Genomic DNA, 27,901 nt, shown 5'->3' on the forward strand with positions numbered 1-27,901 from the left:
AAAAAAAAAAAGACACGAAAAAAGAAATTGGGGCCGGAGATATAGCATGTAGGTAAGGCATTTGCTTTGCATGCAAATGGATGGTGGTTCAAATCCCGACATCCCGTATGATACCCCGAGCCTATCAGAAGCGATTTCTGAGCATAGAGCCAGGAGGAACCCTTGAACGCTGCCGGGTGTGACCCAAAAACCAAAAAAAATTAAAAAATTAAAAAAAGTTAAAATTTTCATGCTCCTAAATAGTTGAGTAAATTTTTTTGTTACGTTGGATTTGGGAGCTATACACAGAGGTTTCTTGAGCATACTCTAGCTTGATGCTCTGGGATCTCCCCTGGCAGACTTGGAGAGCTTTTGCATTCTGTTTTTTCATACCATTTGCATTCACTCAATCTTGCAAAATTGAGAAAGTCTGCACAATTTATAAGTGACTTAATTTCTTTTCATCTTTTCAAAATATCTACCCAGTAGCAATCTCTCCAATGGTTTTTGGGACATTTTCTTGGATGGAGATGAATTCTGATGATCCTGCATGTAGTCCGTGTTCGCCAATTCTTTGCAACCTTTGCTAGGAACTGTTTCATTTTTCTGTTTGTTTTTATAGTTGAACTATACAGGCATTCCAAGGGATTATGCATACATCTACACCAGGAATGTCTTCACATAAGGCTGCATGGATGTTGTATGGTTCTGGTTATCAAATCATTTTTTACCCTGAACATGCCATGTGCCATTACTACCATAATATACTCTACCCTTTTTTATGTTTCTGGGCTACACCTGGTGGTACTCAGGGCTTAGTAATCGGTGTGTGCTCAGACGTTGCTCCTGGTAGACTCGGGGGCCATGTGGAATGCTAGGAATAAACCTAGTTTGTCCTAGATACACTGTGTACAAGGCAAATGCCCTACAACTTTGCTCTCTCTGGCCCCTCTAGACTCTTCTTTATAAGACATCTTTGGGCCTTGGTGCATGTTCTTGGCTCTTCACTCAGTGGTTTGTCCCTGAGGACTCAGGGAGCTCAATCACTCAAAGGGTGACTGAGGAAAACTCAACCTGATGGTCAACTATGTGCAAGGCTAGCACTGACCTATTGCTTCCCCATCCCTCATTGTGTGACCTGACCCCTTAATTTAACTTTCATTCAACCTGGTCTCATCTGTACAATAACCAACATGTGTTTAGATAGCCAAGAATCTGTTCTTCATCTTCTGTTATTTGTCCAATTTCATTTTGTACCCAGACTCATGCACTGGCTTCTGTTTCCTTGTGTCTAACCCCAAAGTCTTCCTTCTGACAGGCCATTGCCGGTTGAAGCCTGAACTGATGTTCTGGTTGGAAGGTGGAACATTGGGGAGGCTACCAAGAGGTATGTACGCATGTGAGTTTGTAAAGAGCCATTGGCTCATGCCCTGGGTTGGATGTGGAGCACTGAGGCTCAGGGTACCATATGGGATGCTGGGATTTGAACCAATGCAAGGCAAATGCCCTATTTCCATGCTATCTCCTAGACCTCTTGATTGTATTAATTTCTGAGAAATTATAAAATTTCATGTCTGTAGTAGACTTCTGAATACAAGATTCTTTCTGCAGGGCCGTTCTGGGCAGCAGGGGACACTCGCAACCCACCATTTCCTGCTACCACCCAAGAGCAAGCTCAGAGGCCTGGAGGCTTTCCTTCAAATATGGAAAACCCAATTTTCAGATAAAATCTTCAGAAGTAGCATCCAGGGAAGGAAATTGTTCATGTTTTCTGAGCTGTTACGTATATTTTATTCTATTTGGAAATTGATACAAGAAATAACTTCATGATAATCATTATAGCACAATTTTTGTAAATTTCAAAAGATGGATTGACAGGACCCATTTGATTTCTTTAACATAATGAATCAAATTTTTTTTGGTTTTTGGGCCACACCCGTTTGACGCTCAGGGATTACTCTTGGCTATGCGCTCAGAAATTGCCCCTGGATTGGGTGGACCATATGGGACCCCAGGGGATTGAACCGCAGTCCGTCTTACGCTAGCACTTGCAAAGAAGACACCTTACTTCTAGCGGCACCTTTCCAGCCCCAAGAATCAACATTTTATGTTGAAAACTCAACCAGAAATAATTTTGTAAATCGCAATGGTGACCTCAGCCACCTGACTGTGAAGCTGGAGAGGTGCATCTTCTAGATTTTAGTGTCCATCTCTTGAACGGACCATTTCCACCATCTAGCCTGCAGATCTGCTTTGTCCACAGCAGTCACACTGCCTGGAGGTTTCCTGAGAGACAGAGATATACAAGGGTTCACTGCTCTACCACTGTTGGGATAGCCGGGTTTGCATTCTGTTTTTCTGCTGGTGCTTGTCACTCATTGGAAGGGAGCAACTGTGTTGAAGCATCTTTTGGATTGTTCCCTTACCCTTTTCTCCACCCTAGAGGGTTGTCTTTCTCTTTCCAATAAAGACTCCATAGCTGGGCAAAATGGGTTGCAATATTTTTTACAAATGGGCTGACTGACTTAAATCTCTTGCTAGCGGTCGAAGGGTGGTAGTGGAACTTTCTTCAGTCTGCTTTATTCACTTCTATCTTTGTGGATTATTTCCATAGTCAATGCTTGCTTCAAGACCCAATTCTCCTCAATCCCTTGGGGTTAAGTTATGAGACCCGAAAGCTCCTGGAGACGTTGCATTTTCCCAATGGAGGCTGAGGTGCTGAACATAGTGGAAAGTGCCTTTCTGTTATACCAGAGGAGAGCCTGCATCTCTGGTGTCAGGACTCACACAGAGCATTGTGCTCAGACATGCAGTGTGTTTTTGTCTTTGGCTTCTTCCATTCCACCCAATCTTCGAGCTCTGAATTCAGGTCAACTACCTGAACCACATCTCTGAGAGCAGAAGCAGCAGAATTGTGGGAAAGGTTTGAGTAGATGGGAGCTATAAACCCAGGTAATGGTGTTTGTAGAATTTTGTAGAATAATCAGTTTTTCAGCCTGCAGATACTCTGGTTAACTACAACTGTCCAGGCTTCTGCAGGAGACTGCAATGAGCTGCATTTCAGCCTGCTATACAGGTGCAGCAATGCTGCAGAGCCCCAAAGCTTCCAGAACTGCATGGTGCAGAATTCACAGACTTTCAGGATCTGGTGGTACAAGGCTCAAAGTGGCCCATGGGAATAAACTGCCAGGACCATCATGCAAATCCAGAGATTCCTACTTGTAATGATTGTCTGCCTGTAACTGAGAGAAAAAGGGAGTATCTTTATTCTCACTTAAGTCTGAGGTCACTCCCCACCCAAGGCCAGAGAGAGAGTCACTAGCTAAAACTGGCTGTGGAAAGGTCCAGGTTCAATAGAAATAGAGGGAGAGATACAAATAGAGGGATAGATGCTTTATCGAGACTTCAATGGATGGGACAGTGCTTTTCTGCTCACTATCTGGCTCCCTCAGTGGCTGATGTTGTTCTTTTTATACGTGGCATGACAGGGATTATATCCAAGTGATATTTCCTGAGTGCAGGTCCAGGGGTCTCCAAGGGGCATTTTCCACTGTCATTACATCAGCAGAAATGGTCATTATGTCTATGCACAGAAATTCCAGAATAGAGTCAATTTCACTGCTGTCTGGTCCACCATCAGAGGATATATGGGATGAACAGTCAGAGACCTGAAGACATAGCCCTTTATAACTGTGTGAAACAGTGTGACCTCGCACATCCTGAATGTTTAGTAAACCCGAGGGAGAGGCAACTGTGCTTGGTGAGAAGATGGCAGGACTGCTGATGCCTCCTGAATTCCACATGAATTTTCTGGATGTGAGTATAGGGCTTATATATGTTTGTATTAATTCCTCAATGTTGTGGGTCCATTGGTATTTGCTCAACTGATCTCTGCACCAGAGAATCACTACTGTCTATTGGCACCATATAGTATGGTCGCAGATCACTACTGGGTTATCTATATGCAGCCAAGTGCCTTGCCTATATGGTAACTTATAACTCATGATTTATTGAAGCATATAATAAAGTACCTCTCAATTATTCTGCACCAGCCTATAGAAGAATAGATTTTTACCTGGAATGTATCTTTTCATCCACTATTTCCATGTTGTAAAGTTCACTGGAACTTCCCAGAGTCTAGCACGAAAAACACTCTGAAGTATGTGCTGGTGTCATTCCGGGTTGTTACCCTGTAGATTTTTCCCTGAAAACCTCAACATTTCCACAGGCTTTTTTTTTAACAAGCTGTCCTTGTTTAGAATGTAAGTGAATAAAGGAGGTTTAATATTGTATTTATACTTAAGGCAAGAAAACACAAACATGTTTGAAATCGCCAAACAAGAATTTTGGGCCAGCTTTCTGGGGGCATTTTCTAGGCTGTTTTGCATTGTGAGATTAATTTTAACATCCTGGGGATCATATGGCATTCTGAGCATTGTACCAGCATTGGCTGTCTGCAAGAAAAAGGTCCTATCATCTTTGCTAACTCTCTGACATATCTCTGCAGTTCTTCCTGGGTACTGTCATTTATTTTGAGAGAAATAAAGTGCATTTTCATGCCTTTACTTCCAGATTTTAAAGTACCTCATAACTTAGGAACATATCATTCGAATTCTTTTTAGTAAAGTTTTAAAGGAGATATAAGACCCCAAGTAGCCTCAACCTGCATTGATCAATCCTGGGTTTGTTTAGGAAAGGAAACCCTGAGATTTTCAACAGCCTGTTTCTGGATGTTGCTAGCCCTTCTGGGCACCTCAAAGATTGTATTTGTGATGGGACATGATCGTCTCCTTGCAAAGGGATAGATACAACTAAGATCAGGATTTCACAGATCTGACAAACACCGATTTTTAACACAAGGGACACTGTAAATGTGACCATGACAGTTTTGAAGAGTGTCCTATCTACTTTTTTCTCTATATACCCCCTTTAACAGTGTCCGAATATCATGATCAATTATCCCAGTTTCCCTGCCTGCTTCTGTGCAGAAAATTTCTCTCTTTCTGTCTCTGACCTTGGGTTTTTATTTTAGACACAGGTTTAAAGTACTGGGACTTTTCAGGTCTTTTTTTAAGTTGTATTGAGTGTGTAAAATAATTAGCAAGTCTAAAAAATCATAGCAAAATTTGAGACACAAACACTTGCAATGGTGATTTTTATTTTTTTTATTTTTTATTTTTTTATTTTTTTTTGGTTTTTGGGCCACACCCGGCGGTGCTCAGGGGTTCCTCCTGGCTGTCTGCTCAGAAATAGCTCCTGGCAGGCACAGGAGACCATACCGGACACCGGGATTCGAACCAACCAACTTTGGTCCTGGATCGGCTGCTTGCAAGGCAAACGCTGTTGTGCTATCTCTCCAGGCCCGATTTTTATTTTTTAATGAATTTTTTTAAATACCACTCAGACTGCATCCTCTCCCTCTACACCAGGGATCTCAAACTCAAGTTACCTGGGGGACTCAGGAGGCAAAGTCGGGGTGATCCTTGAGTACAAAGTTAGTAGTAAGTCTTGAACATTGGGGGGGTGTCACAAAAACAACTAATTCAAAACAAAACAAAACAAAAATAATTCCTCTAGGGCAGGGCCACAAAATGTTGTATGGAGGGCCGCAAATGGCCCGAGGGCTGCTAGATTGAGACCCCTGCTCTACCCCTTCCAGAGGAAAGGATGAACGATCATCAATGGCCAAAGGCAGCTGCAGAAGTGACACCTAGACCTGGCTTCACACTCAGAAGAGGACACTCTGGCTCCTACTCGTGGCTTCGGGTGCTACATGATAAGAGAAACTTCTCTAGTTACACACTGTAGAAATGTTCCCTGAAAGTATAGTCTTTGCAATTATGTTTTACTTTTTTTTTTTTTTTGAAGCAAACAACCTCGCTCTGCACTCAGAAATTACTCATGTCAGTGTTCAGGGAACCATATGGGCTGCCAGGGATTGAACCTGTGTTGACTGAATGTCAGGCAAATGCCCTATCTGTTGTATTCTCCTGGCTCTAACATATATTTGTTGTTTGGGGACTCTATGACATCATTTATCAGAATTTTATTTTTACTTTTTTTTGTTTTGTTTTTGGTTTTGATTTATACCCAGCAGAGCTCAGGGGTTATTTCTGGCTCGATTCTCAGTAATCGCTCCTGGCAGGCTCGGGGGAATCATATGGGATGTCGGAATTTGAACTACCGTTCTTCTGCATGCAAGACAAACAACCTACGTCCATGCTTCACCAGCTCACTTACCAGAATTTTCTGCAAGCAACTTCCCTCATATAGATCCACTGACCAGACCATCCACCACTCCTGTCATTCGTGTAAAGGAAGTCATATAATTTCTAACTATAATTCAAACAACATATGGGTGTTGAGTGATACCATAGAAGGTAGGATGTTTGCCTTGATGTGGCCACACTGAGTTTGACTCCAGGCATCCTTTATGGTCTCTTGAGCCCCAAGAATGGAGAGCAGAGCCAGGAGTAATCCCTGAGCACTGCTGGATATAGCCCCCAAAACAAAGCAAAACAGAATAATTCACCATGTATCTTTTTATGAACACATTGAGCATACTGTACCAAATGACTGCAGCTGTATCTTGTTTGGAAACTTACCTGGGACAGAATAAGAGTAAAATATATAAGTAGAACACAGTCATTTATAAGGATGTTCACATATATACATATATGTATATATATATATTTTCCCCCTTAGGACACAGGTGGATTTTGACATAGGATGAGCCACAATCTGGATTTTGCATTTCTATTCCAAAATTGCCTTAGGTTTTCATCTCTCCTGGTAGTGGTGCTCTCTACCGACCAGAGGACGAACTGCAGCTTCCCCTCCAACCAGGAGGTCAGAGCTGCAGCTCTCCACCCACCCCATCCCCACTGCTGCACATGTCCAGGCATGACTCTACCCTGCTCCTGCACCTGGCACCAGGCACAGACATGGCCCTGGTGGCCTCCTTGTGGACATTACTATATGAAAATAATAAAGAAAAATGTGTTCCCGGAAAGAAATCTATACTTCTACTGGTGCTAAATAACTGAGAAATAAATAATATATATGCTTCAGTAAAATATGAGTCATGTTTGTAGTTTGTTTCAGTTATATAAATGAAATAAATCATGAGTCCTAAGTTAGAATATAGAAAGATGCTTGCCTGCATATAGCCAACCAGGAGTGATCTGCCATGTCACCTTTGGTATTCAACAACTGCCAGGAGTGATTTTTCAGCACATTTCTCAGTTGATAACAAAACAATGTGTCCATGAGAATCAAAAATATATACAAGATTATAGTAGAAATATATGAGCCCTAGACTTGCATCCAGAAACTTCACAAGGGATTCATGAGGTATTAGCAGCCCTGCCATCTTCTCATGAAGCATAGGTGCCTCTCTCTAAGGTTTCTTTTACACTCAGATAACACACAGTCTGGATTGTCACACTGTCTCACATAATAATGTTAGGGCAAACTTTATTTGAAGTGTATTCTGGGAAAATTGTGTGGACTTCGGTGTCCTCTGGTGGGCCACAGAGACATGTGGATGTTCTTAGTGTCCTATAGAGCAATTTTTTCTCCTTGTGTGAGTTTTCACTTCTTACCTTCAACTGGCCTCACAGAGTTAATAGAAAGCTAGCAATGCTGTATCATGACAACAGTTAACAAAAAGCGGGGGTGGTGTGGGGAGAGATAGCCTGGAGATAAGGCGTTTTCCTTGCATGCAGAAGCTGTTGCTTCTAATCTTGGCACCCCATATGACCCCCTCAGCCTTCCAAGAGCGATTTCTGAGGTAGAATCAGGAGTAACTCCAGAGCTCTGCTGGGTGTGACCCAAAAACCAAACCAAAACAAACCAAAAAACAGCGGGGGAATGAAGGATTATAATTCCTAACACAGGTGATGGGAGTTGATGCTGATATTGGGATAGATGAAGTTTTATAGGCACAAAACCCAATGATCTATTACGTTGTATCTCACATTTCTTTAACTAAATAAAAATGTTGAAGTCTAGGCCAGAGAGATTGCACAGCAGTAGGGCATGTGCCTTGCATGCGACCGATGCAGGATAGACTTGAGTTCTATTTCAGGCATCCCATAACATCCCCGCACCTGCCAAGAGCAATTTCTGAGTGCAGAGCCAGAAATAACCCCTGAGCATCACTAGGTATGACACTTCCCATAAAATGTAGAAGCCATAATTTGTGCAAATTGAAAATCGAAAAACATCAACTGATAAAGAGACTTCTAGAAATCTCTGAAAAAAAATTCTCCATGATGAAAATGTGTTAAGATAATTCCATAACTTGTCACTGTCAATTCCCAAATTCACTATGGTGTATATATGTGTATCTTCATTTTGAGTTTGAATGTGCTACACAGAGGTTCTATTAGATGTGACATATATATTTGATATCATATCATACTTGTGTGAAATATGGTATCAACCTAGACTTATCAATGCCCAGGATGAAAAAGACCCAGTTCCCCTATCTCAGAAAATTGGCACCCTGAGCTCTTCTAAGTATGTTCATCGCAAAGATTGATGTCCTAGATTTGAGATAGGTGAAAATTGTTAAGGAAAACTCAGCTTGGATGCTGAAAAATGGGCATGCAGTCAGAGCACGTGGACAATTACAGAGACTGAATATTTCTCACATCCTTGATACTGACAAATTCCTAAATATATGATACTATAAAAGTGGCCATGACCACAGTCATAAAATGTCTTCTCCACTCTCTGCTGTCTACTGCCAAGTTTCAGCTCAAGAATATGTAGTTACAAGCATGCACATAGAACAGTGGTCAAAAGACACTCCAGACATAGTCTGCTTACTATAGATAACCTAAAGCACATGACATCGTTTAACATACAGCTTCCCCTAATTCCCTTAGCCCTTCTTCCTTAAATATAGAAGCACACACCCTGTTTTAAGCCCCTCTCCCATACCACTGAATAGGCTGACATAGTCCATAATTACAGTCCCTAATATGATATCCATTTCCCTCCAAAATAAACAGTCAAAAATATAATCAAAACTGACTTCTCGAAGTGGCTCATGCATGCTTCCTTGTGAATGCCCTATTCACCTGAGATCCTTCCTCACCAGTGACTTCTACATCAAACAATTCTGAGATGACCATTGAATCCTAAATCTTGGGATGTGACATTATCTTTCTCATTTATAACTTGTAGATGTACCTATCTGAGACCCTGGTTTTAGGTGTAGCTACCTGAGACCCACCCATTTCTGGGAGGGGTCTTGGGAACCGGATATTAGGTGTAACCTTACCTGCAAGACCCCTCCCATTCTGGGGAGTGGTCTTGGAATAGGTAGATAAACCCTGGAGCCTTGGGATTAGGCTCTCTGCCCTGCTGCACTCGCGGGTTTTAGGTTCTTTGCCTCTTTTGGTCTTTGACCAGGATGGAGGCCAAAGGAAGATGGCTGAATTATAAGATGCAGGGCTAAGAATAACTAGTGCTTGAAAGGTTATGAGTAGGCCACACACATGTGGTGAATAGGGCATGAATAAAGATGATGCTTCCTGATGGCTGCCTGTGAGTGAGTTCAATACCCGTCACTTCCTTGAACCCCAGACCCGCCGGCTGGATGGGGTTGCGGAGCCACGTGGCCTGGGATGGCAGAGAGAAATCCATCACCATCCACCACCATCCAGCCCCATCATTATTTATTTAATTCAACAACAACTAACACATGAATATCAACTCACAGTAAAAGTTTTCTTGCTAATGCACAAAGGTAGAAATGTGTGTAGATTTAACTCCGATAATATAGACTCAGAAAATGCTGATAATTCCTGCTATCTGAGGAGTTGTTTTCCCTGATGCAGATAATCAGAAGAGATTATTCCGTGGTCGTGTCCATTCTGGCTCTCAACACAGGGGTGAGCACAAATGAAGGAGGTCCTGATATGGAACACAGTATTCAACTTTTTCTTTTCTTTTTCTTTTTTGGGGGGCCCACACCTGGTGATGCTCAGGATTTCCTAGTGTCTGTGTGCTCAGAAATTGCCCCTGGCTTGGGGGGACCATATGGGACACCGGGGGATCGAACCATGGTCTATCCGAGGCTAGTGCTGGCAAGGCAGACACCTTACATCTAGCGCCACCACGCCAGCCCCAGTATTCAACCTTTTCAACATAGCCCATAGTTGATTACTTGTGTGCTGTTCTTTGCCATGATTGGAAATGAATTAAAAACATTTTTGTTCATTTAGTTTTTCTTAAGGACAAAGGGTATAAAGACAAAAAGGTTGCAATTAGGTAAGAATAGATCTATCTCTCCGGCCCTTAGAAATATCCAGATTATTTTTATTTGATTCTGAAATAGGCAGCATTAATGTTAGAATGAGAAGATTGTTCCAACAAGTTCCTCTCTCTATTTGCTTTTATTTTTTAAAATCAGAAACAATTGGTTTTCAGGTTACTGACTGGATATATTTTTATTAAATCTCTATGCTCTTCAAGAAGACTGAACTTGGTTTATGAATGTTGAGTGTTGTTTTAATCTGGCTTCCAGGCCACCACAGTAAAGAGCAACCCTATTCTGTTGGTAGATCAAATGTGAATTCCCAATCATTGCTATCTCTAGAGATATTGTTGTGTACATAATCTCTATACACTGCATGTCTGAGCGCAATGCTCTGTGTGGGCCTTTAAATCTGGAATGTAACCTCTAGTCTGGTCATAAAGGAAGGCACTTTCCACTATGTTCAGCATCTCAGCCCCCATTGGGGGAAATACAATGTCTCCATGAGATTTGGAGTCTCATTCCTTAATTCCAAGGGTTTCAGGAGAATTGGGCCATTTTTCTTTGTTTTTGGGTCACACCCGGCAGCGCTCATGGGCCCACAATATCCTATTTTGCAACTCAGGACTCATTGTTCTGAATGAGTTCTGGTACATATAACAGGGAACATAATAAAAAAATAAGAAATAGAACACATGGGTCTAGGAAGGGGGCGCTAAGGTAAGGTGTCTGCCTTGTAAGCGCTAGCGTAAGACAGACTGCAGTTCGATCCCCTGGCGTCCCATATGGTCCCCCCAAGCCAGGGGCAATTTTTGAGCGCGTAGCCAGGAGTAACCCCTGCGCGTCAAATGGGTGTGGCCCAAAAAAACAAATAAAAACAACTTAGAACTCATAAAACTTGAGGAAAATTTATACAGGCAGCATAAAACAAAACAAAACAAAACAGACTCTTGAGAAAGGACATTATTGTTCTAGTCTGAAATGAAAATTGTAGAAAAAAGCAAGACTTCTCTGTTTGAGTCTAGGAATCAATTTATTAACAATTTGACCTAAGTGACCTCAACTAGATTTTGATTTGTTTTGTTTTTGGGTCACACCCGGCAACTCTCAGGTGTCACTCCTGGGAGGCTCAGGGGACCCTAAGGGATGCCAGGATTCGAACCACTGTCCTTCTGCATGAAAGGCAAATGCCTTACCTCCATGCTATCTCTCAAGCCCCTCAACTAGATATTTTATATTTTATAGAATCTATGTTTAAAATTGTGTGATTTTTATTTTTGTCTGTTCACATTCTTTGAGGATGTTTTTTCCATTGTCTGATTATTTGCTTTAAGTTTCATTCCCAATCTTTTTTTGTTGCATCTCATCTTCAAGCTCACTAATTCTGTCCTCAGTTTCTCTGTTAGAGAGACTTCCCAAGGAGGTTTTCATTTTATCTACTGTTTTTCAATCTTGTTTATTTCCGTTTGAAGTTATCTTATTTATATATTCATACCCTCTAGATTCTTTATTATTTTGTTTTTGTTTTTGGGTCACACCCAGCAACGCTCAGGGATTACTCCTGGCTCTGTGCTCAGAAATCTCCCCAGCAGGTTCAGGGGAGTATATGGGATGCCGGGATTCGAACCACCATCTTTCTGCATGAAAGGCAAACGCCTTAACTCCATGCTATCTCTCCAGCCTCATCCTCTTGATTCTTATTTGTGATTCGTTCAGCTCAATCCATACTTTCTTTGATTTCTATGAGGATCCCCATATTTCTTCTCTGAACTCCTTTTCTGAGAGATTAAATAGATAGCACTTTTCAAGTCATCAGGGCTGCCATCTTTTTTTTTTTTTTTTTTTTTTTTGGTTTTTGGGCCACACCCTGTGACGCTCAGGGGTTACTCCTGGCTATGCGCTCAGAAGTTCCTCCTGGCTTCTTGGGGGACCATATGGGACGCCGGGGGATCGAACCGCGGTCCGTCCTAGGCTAGCGCAGGCAAGGCAGGCACCTTACCTCCAGCGCCACCGCCCGGCCCCAGGGCTGCCATCTTTAATTTATTTTTTTGTTTTTTGGGACAGACCTGGAATGCTCAGGGGTTACTCCTTGCTCTATGCTCAGAAATCACCCCTGGAAGGCGTGGGGGACCATATGGGATGCTGGGATTTGAACCACCATTTTTCTGCAATGCAAGGGAAACGCCCTACCACTGTGCCATTTGTCCGGTCCCGCCATCTTCATTTTCTATGCATGGTGTTGTCCTGCATTGTTTCCTCATTGTCACGCTTGCAGTTTTCTATTGGTTGTACTGGAGTTCATTGACTAAAGATGAGCATGAACATGAAGCAAAGCAGAGAAGCCAAGCTCCTCTGGCTCCACCATTCGTGGGCAATAGTCTTCCTCTGCTGAAGAGCACAAGCTTTTATTGCTGGAATGGATCTCAGCCACCAAATGCAGCTGAACAAGGAAGGAGCTGAACAAAGGACATTTAAAATGTCTTCCGAATGTCTAAGCACACAGCAGGCATCAGGCTTTACCTTTCATGTGAGGATACAACTTACCTCTGCTGACATGTACAACCTGTTATTGTTGGGGTGGTTCTCGGCTGCCAAATGGAGCTGAGCAGGTCAGGAGCTGTGTAGTATGTTTAAAATGTCTCTCAAGAGGCTGGAGAGATAGCACAGAGGTAAGGAGTTTGCCTTGCAAGCAGAAGGACGGTGGTTTGAATCCCGGCATCCCATATGGTCCGTCGAGCCAGCCAGAAGCGATTTCTGAGCACATAGCCAGGAGTAGTACCTGAGCGCTGCCAGGTGTGACCCCAAAACAAAAAATAAATAAGTAAATTGTCTCTCAAGAGTCCAGAGAGATAGCATAGGCTAAGGAGTTAGCCTTGCAAACAGAAGGATGGTGTTTCGAATCTCGACATCCCATATGGTCCTTCAAGCCTGCCAGGAGCGATTCCTTTTTTCTTTTCTTTTCTTTTTTTCTTTGATTTTTGGTTTTGGGTCACACCTGGCAGTGCTCAGGTGTTATTCCTGGCTGTATTCTCAGAAATCGCCCCTGACAGGCACAGGGGACCAGATGAGATGCCAGGATTTGAACCACCGTCCTTCTGCATGAAAGGCAAATGTCTTACCGCCATGCTATCTCTCCAGCCCTGCCAGGAGCAATTTCTGAGCACAGAGCCAGGAGGAACCCCTGAGCGCTGCTAGGTGTGACCCAAAAACCAATAAAATAAAATAAAATGTCTCTTAAATTGCATGTTATGATTCTACAAGTAAAGAACTAGGGTCTGAAGGATACAGTAAAAAAGCAATTTTTGGGGCGGACACCTGGTGATGCTCAGGGTTTTCTCCTGGCTATACGCACAGAAATCGCTCCTGGCTTGGGGGACCATATAGAATGCCAGGGATCGAACCGTGGTCTGTACTAGGCTAGCGCTTGCAAGGGATGACACCTTACCTCTAGCGCCACCGCTCGAGCCCCAGAATATTTTTTAGGGCCTGGAGAGATAGCACAGCAGCGTTTGCCTTGCAAGCAGCTGATCCAGGACCAAAGGTGGTTGGTTCTAATCCTGGACTCCCATATGGTCACCCGTGCCTGCCAGGAGCTATTTCTGAGCAGACAGCCAGAAGAAATCCCTGAGCACCGCTGGGTGTGGCCCAAAAACCAAAAAAAAAAAAAAAAAAGAAAGAAAGAAATTTAAAAGAAAAGTTAGATTTCCTTCACAGAATTGCCTACCCCTTCTCTGAAATGTGATCTTTCTCTTTCCTTTTGTTTTACATTTTGTTTTTGGGCCAGACCCAATTTCTGCCTTTGAACTCCTGTGGGACTTGTGGAACCTTATGTGTTTGGGGATCTAACCAAGGGCTGGCCCTGTGCGCAAGGAAAGATCTCTGACAGGTGTCCTTTCTCTCCAGTACCACTGCCTCATGTTTCTACCAATAATGATTTACGTCACATACATAACCTGTCTCAACTTGAAGTCCTTTATCTACTAGAGGATTTTCATAATAAATATACAGGATTTACATCCTAAGAGTTAAAAATTACTTAGGGGGCCAAATCTGGTGATGGTCAGGGTTGTGCTCAGGGATCACTCCTGACACTTTTGAGAGAATCATATGAGGAGCTGGGAGTTAAATCTAGGTTGGCTGTGTGCAAGGCGAGTATCTCTCTTGCAATAATCAAAATAAGTTTTAAGTAACTGATATTAGAAAAGTACATTAACGGGGCCGAAGAGACGGCATGAAGGTAGTGTGTTTGCCTTGCATGCAGAGGACGGTGGTTCGAATCCTGGCAATCCATATTGTCCCCCGAGCCTGCCAGGAGCGATTTCTGAACGTACAGCCAGGAGGAACTCCTGAACACAGCCGGGTGTGATCCCCCCCCCCGAAAAAAAAAGAAAAATACATTAACAGTTGTCGAACTGGAAAATATCGCCAAAAGTTGAATGCATGCTGTACATATTTTTGTATTTATGTGTGTGTGTGTGTGTGAGAGAGAGAGAGATAGGCCCATTTTCAGTTCTTGACATTTCATGGTCCCATCTGCTGCAGTAGAAGCCACTTCCAAACACAGCGTAAAGCTTGAGCAACAAGAAAACGTTTTGGGGCCAGACCTATTGTTGCCCAAGTTTTACACCTGGCTGACTTTTGAGACCAAATTGGACCCGGGGTATCGAACCTGCATCAGATATGTACAAGAAAAGTGACCTATCTGCTGTGTTATCACTGCAGCCAAGCAAGTGGATATTGGCCTGATGAAAAGCAAAACAAAATAACACTGAATAAGATTAGTCTTGGGGCCAGAGCAGTGGTGAAATAGGAGGGCATTTGCTTTGTATGCGGTTGACCTAGGATGGACCTCGGTTTAATCCCCCTGAGTGCATAGCCAGGAGTGAGCTCTGAGCATCACTGGGTGTGGACCAAAAACAACAAAATAAAAGGTTAATCTTAAGGCATATATTTAACAACACTACATAGTATTTCTTTTTGGTTTTTGGGTCACACCCGGAAGTGCCCAGGGGTTACTCCTGGCTCCAGGATCAGAAATTGCTCCTGGCAGGCACGGGGAACTATATGGGGCAACAGGATTTAAACCGATGACCTCCTGTATGAAAGGCAAACGCCTTACCTCCATGCTATCTCTCCGGCCCCAACACTACATAGTATTTCTGATTATGGAATTAAACACTCTAAAGTCCTAAACAAGTAAAACAGGAGAAATGAGATAGATGAGGTAAGATACGGGATCCAATGTGAATCCAGGGCACCATATATGGTTTTCCTGAGATATACCAGGAGTTAAAATTTAGCACAGACCAATGAATAACTCCTGAGCACCACGAGCTGTGGCCTCACTCTCCCAAATCCCAGCTATTTTTTTTTGTTTTGTTTTTGTATTTTGAATCACACCTGGTGGCACTCAGGGGTTATTCCTGGCTCTGCTCAGAAATTGCTCCTGATAAGCTCAGGGGAGCATATGGGATGCTGGGAATCAAACCATTATTCATCCTGGTTCGATTGTGTGCAAGGCAAATGCCCTAGTGTAGAATAACAAACTTGGATGTTGGTGAAATACATGGAGAGGCCTTTCTCTTCCAGCGCAGACCACGCACTTGCAAATCTTTCCAGCCATCGGGTCTACAGGTTCAGGAGAGCGGCGGGGAAAAGACTCACAGATGTTCAGGTTTCAGGAGACATCAGCTTTATTCAGGCCCTGTGGCCTATCATACCCTTTCAAGGCAGATCCATTCTCAGCCCTGCATTCAACCTTGTCTCGTCTGCCAGCAGCCCTGCCTCTCTCCTGCTGAATCCTCACTCCATTCTCCAAAATCCTCTTCCTGCCCCTGAGATACCTTGATTCCTCTTGATACCTCCCAAAGACCCCTCCCGGAAATTGGCAAGTCTTACTATCAGGTAAAGTTACATAGAAAGATGGGGATAGGACCCGGAGAGATAGCACAGTGGTGTTTGCCTTGCAAGCAGCCGATCCAGGACCAAAGGTGGTTGGTTCGAATCCCGGTGTCTCATAGGGTCCCCCGTGCCTGCCAGGAGCTATTTCTGAGCAGACAGCCAGGAGTAACCCCTGAGTATAGCCAGGTGTGGCCCAAAAACAAAAAATAAAAGAAAAGAAAGATGGGGATGGAGTGACAGCTACCACTCTTCTATCTCTCCAACCCAGAAGGTATGCACTTTCTTAGCTTCATTCATTACACGATGTCTTCTGGGGCTATCATTATTCTTAGCTGAGTTCAAGCACAAAATCTTTGATTTTGGTTTTTGGGTCACACCTGGCAGCTCTCAGGCGTTACTGCTGGTTCTATGTTCAGAAATCGCTTCTGGCAGGCTCAGGGGACCATAGGAGATGCCAGGATTTGACCACCATCCTTCTGCATGCAAGGCAAACAGCCTACCTTCATGTCAAGCACACAAATTAAGGTTGTGATTACAAAAAAAATCACTGCAGTACGCACACAGGCTTACCAGAGGCCATTTCCTGGTCAAAGCACTAAGGTATCTCGTTAGTAGTTACTGCTTTATACGCATATCCTGCCCTCTGGTGGTGCTCACACACTGAGCCACAGTGTATTTGTAGTTATGGGTCTTAAAAACAAAAGGCTCGGAGCCAGAGAGATAACATAAAGGTAGAGCTTTTGCCTTGCATGCAGAAGGACGGTGGTTGGAATCCCGGCATCCCATGTAGTCCCTGACCCTTCCAGGAGCAATTCCTTCCTTCCTTCCTTCCTTCCTTCCTTCCTTCCTTCCTTCCTTCCTTCCTTCCTTTCTTTCTTTCTTTCTTTCTTTCTTTCTTTCTTTCTTTCTTTCTTTCTTTCTTTCTTTCTTTCTTTCTTTCTTTCTTTCTTCCTTCCTTCCTTCCTTCCTTTCTTTCTTTCTTTCTTTCTTTCTTTCTTTCTTTCTTTCTTTCTTTCTTCTTTCTTTCTTTCTTTCCTCTTCCTTCCTTCCTTCTTTCTTTCTTTCTTTCTTTCTTTCTTTCTTTCTTTCTTTCTTTCTTTCTTTCTTTCTTTCTTTCTTTCTTTCTTTCTTTCTTTCTTTCTTTCTTCCTTCTTTATTTCTTTCTTTCTTTTCTTTCTTTCTTTCTTTTTGGTTTTTGGGTCATACCTGGCAGTACTCAGGGGTTACTCCTGGCTGTCTGCTCAGAACTAGCTCCTGGCAGGCACGAGAGACCCTATGGGACACCGGGATTCAAACCAACCACCTTAGATCCTGGATCGGCTGCTTGCAAGGCAAACGCCACTGTGCTTACTCTACGGGCCCCCAGGAGTGATTTCTGAGCATAGATGCAAGAGTAACCCCTGAGCGCTGCTGGGTGTGATCCCAAAACCAAAACCAAAACAAGGTTCGGGGCCAAAGAGATAGCATGGAAGTAAGGCATTTCCCTTGTATGCAGAAGAACAGTTGTTCGAATCCCAGCATCCAATATGGTCCCCCAAGCCTGCTAGGAGCGATCTCTAAACATAGAGTCAGGCGTAACCCCTGAGTGCTGCCAGGTGTGACCCAAAAACCAAAGGTGGGGATTTTAAAACATTTTAAACTCATGCCAGATTATTAATATGTCAATCCTGGACATGATTCCTGGCACTCGATAGTACTGCCAGGAGTAATTCCTGAGTACAGAGCTGGAGTAACCCCTGATCTCTCCCGGGAGAGGCACCCAAACACACCTCCACAAATTAAAATATAAAAACAAGAGAAATGGGGACTGCAAAAGCCCAGTTTTGATCCCTGAAATGCCTTATGATCCCAGGAATGATCCTTGGGTGCAGAACCAAAAATGTAATGAATATTTTTTATTAGAAACTCAAAATAAAAACAAAAAAGCAAACAATACCAAGACTGACAGGATCGTGACTTATGAAATCGGAATTATAGGGGTAAATCTATGGCCATCAGCTTTCAAGGCAGGTAATGAAAAATCTCTCTGCTGTTCCTCCAGGATCCTAAATGTTTTCAAAGATTTTAGGTACCAAAAAGAGCGATGCTCAGTGGACCAAGGGACCACTCCTAGCAATGTTGGATGTGAAGCATGAAATGCCAGAGATTTATGTAGGACCTCGCACTGCAATGTGCTCTCCATGATCAATCTATTCTATCTTTTTGTTTTTGTTTGTTTTGTTTTGGGGTCACACCTGGCAATGCTCAGGGGTTACTCCTGGCTCTACTCACAGAAATCGCTCCCGGCAGGCACAGGGGACCATATGGGATGCGGGGATTCCAACCACCGTCCTTCTGCATACAAGGAAAATGCCCTAACTCCATGCTATTTCTTTGAGTTCTTTGAACGTCTTCCATATTGCGACTCTAAACTCCTCATCTGAAAGTCTGACTAGTTGGTTGGTCATGTTCAAGTCATCAGAGTTGCCATCGTCATTCTCTATGTCTGGAACTGGCCTGCGTTGTTTCCCCATTGTCACACTTGTATTGTGGGCTTTTCTACGTGTTGTGGTTGTATTCATTGGCTAAATGACGTGCTCAGCCGGGAAGCGCAGTGAGAGCGGCCGTACTCCTCTGGCTTCACTGTCTCTGGGCTTGTAAACTCACCTCCAGGGAAGGCTTCAGGGAAGGCGAGCTGTCCTCAGATGAGCCACACAAAGGATGAAATCAGGCTGAAAAAGGAGCACAGCAAGAAGACACGCAGATAGGGGTTCTGGCATCTGATTTCCAGCAGAGTTCAGCCTCCAGCACAGTTCTTAGTGTGATTTTTTTCTTCTTCTTTCAATGGCGTTCTCTCCTTAGAAAGAGTGCACGGCCGTGTAGTGAAGTAGAGCCCCTTTTCGGCCCACTCCCAAGAGGTTCAGGACAGGAGACAGACACACACACAGGCAGAACTCACAATTTCTCACAGTCAGCCCCACTGGGCAGGCGTAATTTCGTAGATTTTTCCCAGCCTGACGTCACCAACAGGGGGCGTGACTTCTGCAAAGTACTGCTTATAGCCGGTTTTCACATTATGAAGCAGTTCCTTGGTGTGCCCGCCCCTGAATGAGCCTCTGGGAGAGTGAGTTTTCTGGAGCCTCTTTTCGGCCCACTCCCAAGAGGTTCAGGCGACAGGACAGGAGACAGACACACACAGGCAGCACTCACGGTCTGGCCGCTATTTCTTTTTTTTTTGGTTTTTGGGCCACACCCATTTGACACTCAGGGGTTACTCTTGGCTATGCGCTCAGAAATCGCCCTGGCTTTGGGGGACCATATGGGATGCCGGGGGGATCAAACTGCTGTCCATCCTATGCTAGCGCTTGCAAGGCAGACACCCTACCTCTAGCACCACATTCCTGGCCCCAACTCCATGCTATTTCTCCGGCCCAGATCATGTATTTTATCTTGTGGTAGCGTCTGTGAGTAGTATCTCTCCTTGAAGACAACTTCTACAAGTTTCTTCAGACACAGGACACATAGGGATTGAGTCCTTCTTCAGACACTGCTGAGATGTGGCTTTGAAGACAAATGGAGCCAATTTCAGAAACCTTGACTCATCTCTGCTTTACGCTCACCCCAAAACAGTGATGTACAGCTTTGTTCTTGACTCTTGGTCACCTCCGCCTGGTAGCTACAGTTCCTCGAAAGCTGGCGATGCCCTTTCCAAGGTAGGAGGGATCACTCTGTTTTCTAAGGCATTTGCTATGACCAAATGACTGAATTAATGGAATGGGAGGGACTTGGTGTGCCCTCTTACGTCAAATCCTGCTTAATATCTTCCAAGAATCTAGTCCTTTCCCACTGGAAATAAGTTTTTGGCGGAGGTGCTGGGATCAGCATTGGGTGTGGATGGCTAGAACTGACCTGGAGATAGGACTCGGTTCTTCATTAAGTTGTCTCTGCTGAGCTTCATTCAGAAGCAGGATGAGGATCAAGCCGCTAAGCAGTAGTGGGAGGGAGGCAGTGGTCATAACATGGATAGGTAATCTGAAGCCAAAATACATTTTATGGGGGGCAGGAGAGAGATCATGGAGGTAGGGCATTTGTCTTGCATGCAGAGGACAGAGCTCGAATCCCAGCATCCCATAGGGTCCCCTGAGCATGCCAGGAGCAATTTCTGAGCATAGAGCCGGGAGTAACCCCTGAGCGCTGCCGGGTGTGACCCCAAAACAAAACACCAAACAAAAAAAATTACATTTTATGACTCAGCTTCCGAGTCACACATTTTTGTTTTGTTTTCGTTTGTTTTTTAGGGTCACACCTGGCAGTGCTCAGGGATTACTCCTGGCTCTGTGGTCAGAAATCATTCTTGGCAGGCTCAGGGGACCACATGGGATGCTGGGATTCAAACCACCAACCTTCTGCATGCAAGGCAAACACTTTACCTCCATGCTATCTCTCCAGCCCCCGAGTCACACTTTTTCTAGAGACTGTTGTTGCAGAAATTGCTTTGTGTATACCCTCAATACTGTGGCCACATTAGCAAGGTGGGTTATTGCTGATGTCGAGGAAAGGAGGGTACTCTGCTCTTCTTCAGACCTCTGACCGAAGCTTGCAAACATGACCTGAAAACAAGGGGCTTCTCTCATTGTGTTTCCTCTGTAGTTTTATGAGATGTGACCTTACACTGAAGCCTTGCCAACACTTTATACGACATAGGGCACAAAATATACACAAAATATCCTCGTGTGTATCCTCTGATGCCTGATGAGAACTAAACTCGCACTGAAGCCTCGTCTACAATTCCCCAGACACAGGGCTTCTTCCATTTGTGTGTCCTCTGGTGTGTGACATAAATGGTGCAATTGAAGTCTCGCCTACACTGTCCGCAAACATGGGGCTTCTCTCATGTGTTGGATGAGTTGATATTTCACCGAAGCTTTGCCCACTCTCCACACACATGGGGTTTCTCCCGTTTCCACTTGCGTATGATAAAACCGCCTCTAACTGAAGCTTTGTAATTTTGACTTCAAACTGGAGCCTCAACCACAGTCCCTGCAAGTCTGTGGTTTCTCGCCTGTGTGCCCTCAAGTCACAGATGGATTAGTCCAGACACTAAGGAATCTTCTGGGGTTTTTGAAAGGTGGGTACAGTGGCTGTGGGGGATAGAGATCATAAACTCAAATTGGGGCGGAGCTCTGTTCCATTTATTCAAAGGAAAGGTGGAATATTTATTCTGGATTGCTTTTTTTTATGGGTCACACCTGGCAGCACTCAGGGGTTACTCCTGGCTACATGCTCAGAAATCACTCCTGGCAGGCTCCGTGGACCAAATGAGATGCTGGGATTCAAAGCACCGTCCTGCTTCAAAGGCTCCACTGTGCTATCTCTCCGGCCCCTACCCTGGATTTCTTGACAAGTCATAATTTTCTTTTTCTTTATTTTTAAACATAGAACCATGTCATCAGCACTCACTGAGAACTTGACTTCATTCTTTCCTTTTTAATTTTATTTATTTGATTTTTGGGTCACATCTGGCAGCACTCAGGGGTTATTCCTAGGTCTATGCTCAGAAATCGCGCTTGGCAGGCTTGGGGGACCCTATGGGATGCTGGAATTTGAATCACTGTCCTTCTGCATGTAAGGCAAATGCCCTACCTCCATACTATCTCTCTAGCCCGGACAACTCGTAATTTTCAGACAAAACTAATTTACCAAAAAAGGCAAAGGGGCAAATATTGTTTAGACACATTTCTGATGCAGGGCAGTTTTATTCTTTTTTTTTTTTTTTCGGTGTTTGGTATTTGGGTCACACCCGGCAGTTCTCAGGGGTTCCTCCTGGCTCTACTCTCAGAAATTGATCCTGACAGGTTCGGGGGACCATATGAGATGCTGGGATGTAAACGACCCTCCTTTAGCATGCAGGGCAAATGCCATACCTCCATGCCATCTCTCTGGCCTACATTGAGAACTTGTTAACCCTTGATATGAATGCACGAAGGCTAACAGCAAAGTTAGATTTCAGAGTAATTGTTCTGTAAGACTTAATAGAAAATACTTGAATCTATGCAAATGTCCCTAATAAGCTGTGTTTATAAATCTGAGTATTCTTTAAAATGTCAGCTGAGCGGCCGGAGAGATAGCATGGATGTAAAGCATTTGCCTTGCACGCAGATGGACGGTGGTTCGAATCCTGGCATCCCCATATGGTCCCTGAGCCTGCCAGGAGCGATTTCTGAGTGTAGAGCCAGGAGTAACCCCTGAGCTGCCGGGTGTGACCCCCCCAAAAAAAAAACCAAAAAGAAATGTCAGCTGAAGTCATGTCTCCGTTTTTATACTATATCCCCTTTTATCCTAAATGTCTCATGGATAGACAATCAAGGCTTTTCAGGGTCCGAATGCCTGAGTACAAGCTTTCTTCTTTACATGTGCTACTTTCCAAATGCCCTCTGTGAATACAGGCAGCTTTGAAAAAAACCTGCTTTGGTTCCTAAATGGAATGCTAGGGATATAACCAAGGTCCATCGTAGATTAGCGATGTGAAAGGAAAATGTCCTGTGGCTCTGGTTTTTTTTTTTTTTTTTTTTTTTTTTTTTTTTTTTTTTGTTTTTTTTGGGCCACACCCGGTAACAGGGGTTACTCCTGGCTATGCTCAGAAGTCGCTCCTGGCTTGGGGGACCATATGGGACGCCGGGGGATCGAACCGCGGTCCGTCTCCTAGGCTAGCGCAGGTAAGGCAGGCACCTTACCTCCAGCGCCACCGCCCGGCCCCTTATGTTTTTTTGTTGTTGTTGTTGTTTTTTGTTTTTTTTTTTTGTTTTTGGGCCACACCCGGTAACACTCAGGGGTTACTCCTGGCTTGGGGGACCATATGGGACGCCGGGGGATCGAACCGCGGTCCGTCCAAGGCTAGCGCAGGCAAGGCAGGCACCTTACCTTTAGCGCCACCGCCTGGCCCCTTGTGGCTCTGGTTTTAACATGCATGCTTTTTCAATCTCTCTTCCCTGCCACACACCCCACTCGTTAACAGCCCTGTTCCCTTGTTAGCTTAAATGGTGATTTCCAAGAATCCTATGTACAACTAAAGTTTGAGATTTCTGCTGCACAAAAGATGTATATGCTGAGTGATTAACTATAAGAAATATGGTATCAACTCAAGTGGAAACTTCATGCCCCAAATGTAGGGCATTGGACCACAGGGCCAAAGAAACGTTGATGCAGGCAATAACGCACACATACTTAAGTGTGCAGCAAGAGATGAGGAACTCCCACATATAATACAGCTTCTAAGTAAAAGGTAAGTCATGGAGAATGCCTGAGTTATTGCAAAGCAAAACACAAACATACAAAAGGTTTTATTTACCAGGAGATATATTTCATTCAAATAAATCCTCTTAAATCTCAGAATTCTGCCTTAGCCTAGGAATCAATTTACTAAGACTGTAACATGCTGATCAAAAATACTTAATCAGGGACAGACTCTTTGGTGTGTTGAGATATTACCTCTGACTGAAGCTTCGCCCACATCCCCTACAAATATGGGCTTTTCCCCTGAATGTGTCCTCTGGTGTCTGACAAGATTTGACCTCTGACTGAAGCCTCGCCCACTCTCCCCACAAACATGGAGCTTCTCTCCTGTGTGTATCCTTTGGTGTGTGATGAGACTTGACCTACGACTGAAGCCTCGCCCACATTCCCTACAAACATGGGGCTTCTCTCCTGTGTGTATTCTTTGGTGTATGATGAGAATTGACCTACAACTGAAGCCTCGTCCACATTCCCTACAAACATGTGGCCACTCTCCTGTATGTGTCCTCTGGTGTGTGATGAGAGTTGACCTATGACGGAAGCCCCGCCCACACTCCCCACAAACATGGGGCTTCTCTCCTGTGTGTATCCTTTGGTGTGTGATGAGAATTGACCTATGACTGAAACCTCGCCCACATTCCCTACAAACATGGGGCTTCTCTCCTGTATGTGTCTTCTGGTGTGTGATGAGAGTTGACTTATGACGGAAGCCTCGCCCACACTCCCCACAAACATGGGGCTTCTCTCCTGTGTGTATCCTTTGGTGTGTGATGAGACTTGACCTATCCCTGAAGTCTCGCCCACACTCCCCACAAACATGGGGCTTCTCTCCTGTGTGTATCCTTTGGTGTGTGATGAGACTTGACCTATCCCTGAAGTCTCGCCCACACTCCCCACAAACATGGGGCTTCTCTCCTGTGTGTATCCTTTGGTGTCTGATGAGATGTGACCTCTGATTGAAACCTCGCCCACATTCCCTACAAACATGGGGGTTCACCCCTGTATGTGTCCTATGGTGTCTGATTAGAGTAGAGCTATCTCTGAAGCTTCGACCACACTCCCCACAAACATGGGGCATCTCTCCCGTATGTGTCCTCTGGTGTGTGATGAGATTTGACCTCTGACTAAAGCTTCGCCCACACTCCCCACAAACATGGGGCTTCTCCCCTGTATGTGCCCTCTGGTGTTTGATGAGACTTGACCTCTGACTAAAACCTCGCCCACACTCCCCACAAATATGGGGCTTCTCTCCTGTGTGTATCCTTTGGTGTATGATGAGAATTGACCTATAACTGAAGCCTCGCCCACATTCCCTACAAACATGGGACTTCTCTCCACTGTGTGTCTTCTGCTGTGTGATGTGTTTTGACTTTTGACTAAAGCCTTGCTCACACTCCCTCAAATCATGAGGCTTCTCTTCTGTGTGTGTCTTCTGGTGTATCACTTTTGATACAAGAGTGAAATCTTTTCTAGGCCTCACATTCTTATCTCTTAAAAATCTTTTTATTCCTAATCCTTGACCTGCTTTATCCGTGTCCTCTGTGTTTAATGTATGCCAGGTGCTAGTTTTTTCCGCATTTAAAATCTCATGTTTATTCGAGCTCCCTATTTGACTGTAACATGATCTAGATACGGCTGTTGAAATATTTTTATCTAAAGGTATGGAGCTTTCTTTGTGCTTTTGACTGTCAAGTATGTCATTTCTAGTTTTGTCATTGTAAGTATTAGAAAGTTTTTGCCATTGGTTCTGATTCCGAGGATAGGAGTTCTCTGATGAAGCTTGCTCTCTTGGCAATGCTCCTGGGACTATCCAAGAGAGATGATTTGGGTTCATGTGATGATTAAGGAAGTTCTGATTGGAGAAATTCCGTGACCAGAAGGGACATGGGTAGATTTCTGGCTTTGGTTCTGCTGAAAGAAGAATATGGTCAGAGTAGAATTGACAAGGCTTTCTGGACCATAGCTCTGTCTCCTGGTAAATTCTTTTCTCATGGCTTTCCTTATTTTGTGGATAAAGCAAGATAAGACTTCCTATTCTTAAATATTCCAATATCTTTTTTTGGAATTAGATGATATTATGCAGAGTTGCCCACAACTTATTCCTTGCTCTGGGATATGGGTTCACTCCCTGTATGTTGGTACCTAACAGTATGTTTTATCTTACTATTTATAATTATTCTAACTTGTAAAGTTAACAAACTCCATATTCAAAATATTTTATTAGTTTTTGGGCTCAGCATTAAGGGCAGTGAATGGGAGCAAGACAGTTTCTGCACCAATGATCTGGGAGCACGACGCCCCACTCCAGGGCCCCCATTTCACACAGGCCCACAATGTTCCACTCCCAATCCATGACTTCCTCCCAAGAACATCATCCCACACTCACCTGCAAACATGCCCCTTGGCAGCCTCTCCAGGATTCCATCCTCCAGCCAGGAGATCAGCAAAGGTTTCACCTTGCAATGCCCTGCCCAGAAGAGTATTTTCTGGGGTTAGATATTGGGAAACGAACTGAAGCATGAGTCTAAGGTTCTATTGAAAGCTGACAAGCCATATAACAGATGAGAATGTGCTCTCAATATGCATATTTGTTATTGCAGAGATGAGATCAGATTGAAATGAAATCAAGAGTCTAATGGAGGGGGCCAGATAGATAGCATAAAGGTAAGGAGTTTGCCATTCATACAGAACATCATTGGTTCGAATCCTGGCATCCCATAGACACATTTTATACAATCAGTTCAATAGATCAATTTCTTGAATATCCTGAAACTCCAGCATACTAATCTATTAAAAGAAAACTGAGAAAACGAAGAAAGACTCCTGAACCTAGGAATATGGAGAGAAATCCTGGAAAATTTCCAAGTCCACCAATATGCCTTACAGATGAGGATCGAAAATAAACTCTTAATGTTTCAGCAATGAAATAAAGAAGTTACTAGCCAGCAAACTAAGAAATCTAAAGCTGGGAAGAAAACAAATAAAAAATAACCTAACTCTGGACAATTCAACTAACACCAAGAACTCTTTTGGAAAATGAGACTGCATAAAAATAAACCTGAAGGACTGAAGAACATGTCAGCAAACCACTATGGCTAGCATTAAAAGGTAGAAAATCACACTGACAAACTTGAAGACAAACTACAAACCAGAGCTGATTAAATAAGTCAAAAAAGAAAGGAGAGCTGGGGGGCGGATCGGTGGCACAAGCGATAGGGTATTTGCCTTGCAAGTGCCTATCCTAGAAGGAACTGTGGTTCGATCCCCCAGTGTCCCACGTGGTCAAACAAAGCTGGAGCGATTTCTGAGTGCAGAAACAGGAGTAATCCCAGAATAATGCCAGGTATGACAAAAAAGGAAAAAAAATAGGGCCAGGGAGATAGACTGTGGTAAGAAATTTCCCTTTCAAGTGGCTGACCCAGGATCCACAGTGATTCAAATCCCGTATGGTTCCCTTTACTTGCCAGAATTGATTACTTAGCAGAGAGCAGGAGTAACTCCTGAGTGCTGCTGGGTGTGGTACAAAATCCAAACAGAGAGGGAGAGACAGAGAGAGAAAAAGCAGTGAAACAAAACGAAGGGCACTTAATGAACAAAGAGAAGAGAGATAATCTCCAATTTATTGGAATACCAGATGAGAGGAAAATGGGAAGAGAAGAACAAGGAGTAATAGCAGATATATTTCCTACTCTCTGAAAAGAGACTTCTGTAGAAATTAAGTGGGAAAAAGAGAGCTAAACAAAAGAGAGCCCCAACAGAACACAAACAATACATATATTGATCCAAACAAAAAAATAAACAGTGACATAGATTGAATATTTAAAGGACTTAAGAAGAAAGGACATACGAGGGCCCGGAGAGTTAGCACAGTGGCGTTTGCCTTGCAAGCAGCCGATCCAGGACCAAACGTGGTTGGTTCGAATCCCGGTGTCCCATATGGTCCCCCGTGCTTGCCAGGAGCTATTTCTGAGCAGACAGCCAGAAGTAACCCCTGAGCAACGCCGGGTGTGGCCCAAAAAAAAAAAAGGACATACGAAACAAATCATCTCCCATTTCAAACAATGCAAGCAAGAAAAGGTAGATTGACCTAATTTCTACTGAATAAAGTATGTTTTCAGGGTCCGGAGCAGTGGCGCTAGAGGTAAGGCATGTACTGTTGGGGTGTTTCACCTTATTTTTCTCCTTTGTCTCTCAAACCGATGATGAGAGTCTAAGGATTCCGCCCATTTTCGGCATATTAGACTTTTACCCCAGTTTATTACTTTTCTCTTCTTCAAACAAAACCAAATTAAGTTGAACAATCTAGTCCTGCCTCCCAGTTAGAGGGGGAAATAAGGGAGACACCAAGACCAAACAGATGCAAGACGAATAAGTAGTTAACTAAGTACAGAGGGGACCACATTTTCTAGCAGCCCCGGGAGTGAGGGAGGAGGATTTGGGTGGTAAGACGGAACGGTGGTGTAGGGAGGACAAATCAGT

The 27,901-nt window shown here is 43.8% G+C and overlaps 1 long non-coding RNA gene, 1 other non-coding gene and 1 pseudogene across 2 annotated transcripts in view; 1 reads left to right on the top strand and 2 right to left on the bottom strand.

Annotated features, from left to right (window-relative positions):
• Positions 1-5,602: 5,602 nt before the first annotated feature.
• On the bottom strand, positions 5,603-5,812 carry LOC126000660 (small nucleolar RNA U3). The gene has a single exon (XR_007492834.1). It is a non-coding gene; the product is annotated as a small nucleolar RNA U3 (small nucleolar RNA).
• A 4,988-nt stretch (positions 5,813-10,800) lies between these two features.
• LOC126000658 (uncharacterized) lies at positions 10,801-10,920 on the top strand (annotated as a pseudogene).
• Positions 10,921-24,226: 13,306 nt separating this feature from the next.
• LOC126000655 (uncharacterized) overlaps positions 24,227-27,901 on the bottom strand; it is a 71,880-nt gene continuing 68,205 nt past the window's right edge. The window contains exon 4 of the long non-coding RNA XR_007492831.1: positions 24,227-24,372. This is a non-coding gene — a long non-coding RNA (uncharacterized LOC126000655). The remainder of the gene's footprint in view (positions 24,373-27,901) is intronic.

Source organism: Suncus etruscus (assembly GCF_024139225.1).
Source record: "Suncus etruscus isolate mSunEtr1 chromosome X unlocalized genomic scaffold, mSunEtr1.pri.cur SUPER_X_unloc_7, whole genome shotgun sequence".
NCBI classification, from domain to species: domain Eukaryota; kingdom Metazoa; phylum Chordata; class Mammalia; order Eulipotyphla; family Soricidae; genus Suncus; species Suncus etruscus.